We start from the raw sequence: 4,183 nt of genomic DNA, 5'->3' as shown, positions 1-4,183 counted from the left end.
CTCCGGAACAGGCCCCAAGATGGGATCTCGTGGGTACAGAAGGTTGTAGTTGTGGAATTAGGTTTTTGGCTCCGTCTCTGATCGTTTGTGGGTACGTAGGTATATATAGGAGGAAGGAGTACGTCGGTGGAGCTTCGAGGGGCCCACGAGGCAGGGGGCGCGCCCTCCACCCTCGTGATCGCCTCGTGGCTTTCTTGATGGAGGGTCCAAGTCTCCTGGATCTTATCTGATGAGAAAATCATGTTCCCGAAGGTTTCATTCCGTTTGGACTTCGTTTGATATTTTGTTTCTTCGAAACACTGAAATAGGCAAAAAACAGCAATTCTGGGCTGGGCCTCCGGTTAATAAGTTAGTCCCAAAAGTAATATAAAAGTGGAAAATAAAGCCTAATATAGTCCAAAACAGTAGATAATATAGCATGGAGCAATCAAAAATTATAGATACGTTGGAGACGTATCAGGCCTCGCTGATGAACTCGCTGCCGCCAGCAAGCCTATCCAGGATGATGAGTTGATCTCATAGATACTCCACGGGCTGGACGTCGACTACCAGCCGCTCGTCTCTACCCTCCACGCCCACGTCACGGCTATCACCCTCGACGAGCTCTATGCCATGCTGAGTAACTTCGATCAGCGCATGGCCCAATTCCATGGCTCTTCCGGCAGCTTCAAGTCCTCTGCCAACGCTGCCTCTCGCGGTTGTGGCGGCGGCCCTCGCTCGCATGGATCTCCCCGCAACAAGGGGCGGTCAGGAGGCAAAAAAAACGGTGTTGGCTCCTCCAACTCCTGCAACGGCCGCTCCACGAACTCCAAGCCTCGCCGTGGCGGCGGCTCCAACAGGTCTCGCCCGAACGCGCCCCGCTATCAGATCTGTGGCAAGCTCGGACACACGACAAAAGACTGCTGGTACCGCTATGAGGAAGATGATGACTCCTCCCAAGACGACGACAAAGTTGCTGCGGCTGCGGATGGCTCCTACGGTGTTGACACGAAGTAGTATTTCGACAGTGGCGCCACCAATCACATCACCAACGAGCTCGAGAAGGTCACTATGAAGGAAAAATACCGTGGCAAAGATCAAATCTACACTGCCAACGGTGAAGGTATGAGGATCAATCACGTTGGTCACTCATTTTTAGTACCCCTCATCGTAAAATTCATCGAAAGAAAATTTTTCATGTCCCTAGTGCCGATAAGAATCTTCTTTCTGTTCATAGAATTGCCATTGACAACCATGTCTTTCTTGAGTTTCATCCTTATTTTTTCTTGATCAAGGATCAGGCAACAAACAAAATCCTCTATCGAGGTAGATGTGTTCGAGGGCTCTACCCGTTGCTTCCGGAGCATAGAAGATTTAATAAACAAGCCTATGGTGTTGCCAAACTCTCGTCAACATGGTGGCACGATCGATTAGGACATGCTGCTTTCTCTTTAGTTGAAAAATTACTTAGGAAAAATGAGCTCCTGTATGTTGGTGAGTGTGATCTTGAAACCATTTGTGATTCTTGTCAACGAGCTAAAAGCCATCAATTGCCGTATCCAATATCTACTAGTGTTTCTACAAAACCTTTGCAATTAATCTTCTCCGATGTTTGGGGTCCTGCCCCTAGTTCTGTTGGTAGACACACTTATTATGTGAGCTTCATAGATGACTAAAGTAAATTTTCTTGGATCTGTCTTCTTAAGAAAAGGTCTGATGTCTTTCAAGTTTTCCAAAACTTCCAAGCTCTAGTTGAATGAAAATTCGATAGAAAGATCATGGCAGTACAATCTGATTAGGGGGGAGTACAAAAAATTAAACTCCTTCTTTCAAACCCTTGGCATATCACACCATGTGTCATGCCCACATGCTCATCAACAAAATGGCTCTGCTGAACGCAAGCACAAACATATAGTTGAGGTTGGGTAAGCCCTCCTAGATGGCGCATCCATGCCCCTCAAGTTTTGGGATGAGGCCTTTCTCACCGCCGTCCATATAATCAACATGCTTCGTAGTCGTGTCATCAATAATGAAACTCCACTAGAACGACTCCTCCAGACTAAACCCGACTACAAATCTCTTCGAGTCTTTGTGTGTGCATGTTGGCCCAATCTTCGCCCATACAACAAATGCAAGCTTATGTTTCGTTCAAAACAGTGTGTTTTTCTAGGATATAGCGCCCAACACAAAGGTGTCAAATGCCTCGATGTCTCCACTAGTTGCGTCTATATCTCCGGGGATGTCGTGTTTGATGAAACAAAGTTTCCCTTTGCAGATCTCCACCCAAATGTCGGCGCCCTTCTTCATAAGGAAATTCTCCTCCTACCTCCTCATCTCTCCGGCCTTGATCAAGGGGGACTAAACAATGATGATCAACTGTTGACACATCCTCTTACTAATGGCACACTTGAGTTTTGTGATGAAACAGGAGAAAATGACGCAAGTGGTGAAGAAAACGGTGAAAAAACGCCTCATCAGGGCGACATTTTATGTGTCACGAGACGGGAGGCAGATCCTCCTCGGGATCCGTTCAGCAGCAGCATATCGGATCTCCCTCGGGATCCGCAGGCGCAGACGCATCAAGCGTGCCAGGACCCCACTCTGCTCTGCTTGCTCCAGGCATGCCACACGGTCGCCTTCCACTGGCCGAGGTGTGTCTCCACCTCCGCGCCAATCCCCGCCTGACATGCGGCCCCTCACGGTTGGCCTGGGCGGCGCACGGTTCGGCATCCATCCACAGCACTACACGCGGCGCGTCCCGGTCCGCCCGACAGGAGTGGGGCCAAGAGCAGGAGCAGCACCCTGGTGCTGGACCCAGTCACCCGACACACGCGATCCAAGGCGGATACGCCATCATGACGCGCATGATCCGAGGCTGATCGCGGCAATGATGAGCTGCCCTCTCCGTTGCGATCTTCTGCGGATGCTGCTGCGGATCCATCGACACCACCTGCCACAGAAGATCCAAACCTCGCAGATTCGACTGAAGCGGCCAGCGAATCCCTCTCGGGATCGGAAACGGTGACTCCTCTTCAGCCTGCAGGATCCTCTGTGGCTACACCGCAAATCACCTCATCACCACGTCGTACAAGACTTCAAAAAGGGGTAATACAACCTGTCAATTACAAGCATATAACCAAATACGGTATGATTTGTTCTACAAGTGAACTTGGTGAACCAAACACACTTGAAGAAGCTCTTGGTGATGAACGGTGGCAAAAAGCAATGAATGAAGAATTTATGGCACTAAAGAAAAATAAGACATGGCATTTAGTTCCTCCACAGCAAGGTAGAAACTTGATTGATTGCAAGTGGGTATTTCGGATTAAATGAAAGTCTGATGGAACTATTGATCGATACAAGGCTAGACTTGTTGCAAAAGGCTTCAAACAACGATATGGTATAGACTATGAGGACACATTTAGTCCTGTTGTAAAAGCTGCAACTATTCGCCTTGTCTTGTCTATTGCTATTTCCAGGGGCTGGAGTCTCAGACAGCTAGACGTACAGAACGCGTTCCTTCACGGTGTTCTGGAAGAGGAAGTGTACATGAAACAACCTCCTGGGTTTGAAAGTAAAAGTGCTCCCTCTTACGTGTGCAAACTTGATAAGGCACTATATGGTCTAAAGCAAGCTCCAAGGGCTTGGTATTCTCGTCTCTGTCATAAAATGCAAACACTTGGCTTTATTCCTTCCAAGTCTGACACCTCATTGTTTATTTACAACAAGTCCAACACATGCATATTTGTCCTCATATATGTTGATGATATTATTGTGACAAGTTCATTTGATGAAGCAATCACAGGACTGTTGAAAGACTTGGGGCAGATTTTGCTCTAAAGGACCTTGGAGACTTGCATTATTTTCTTGGAATTGAGGTAAAGAAGCACAAGGATGGACTTCATCCCTCTCAAGAAAAATATGCTACTGGCCTAGTCAATAATGCTGGCCTGCAAGGTTGTAAACCCACACCCACTCCATTCTCCAGCTCAGAAAAGTTATCTCTTACATAAGGTACACCTCTGAGTCAAGAAGACAGCACAAAATACAGAAGTTTGGTAGGAGCACTTCAATACCTTACTCTAACCAGACCTGATATTTCTTTTGCTGTCAACAAAGTATGTCAGTTCCTTCATGCACCCGCTACTGTTCATTTGACTGCTGCAAAATGTATAGTAAGATATGTCAAAAATACTTTGAGTAT

General features: G+C 47.3%; 1 pseudogene; it reads left to right on the top strand.

Moving 5' to 3' along the window:
* Positions 1 to 492: 492 nt before the first annotated feature.
* LOC119359957 lies at positions 493 to 631 on the top strand (annotated as a pseudogene).
* Positions 632 to 4,183: the final 3,552 nt, after the last annotated feature.

Source organism: Triticum dicoccoides, chromosome 2A (assembly GCF_002162155.2).
Source record: "Triticum dicoccoides isolate Atlit2015 ecotype Zavitan chromosome 2A, WEW_v2.0, whole genome shotgun sequence".
Taxonomy (NCBI): domain Eukaryota; kingdom Viridiplantae; phylum Streptophyta; class Magnoliopsida; order Poales; family Poaceae; genus Triticum; species Triticum dicoccoides.
Note: the sequence above shows the minus strand (reverse complement) of the source record. Positions and strands in the feature narration are given on the sequence as shown.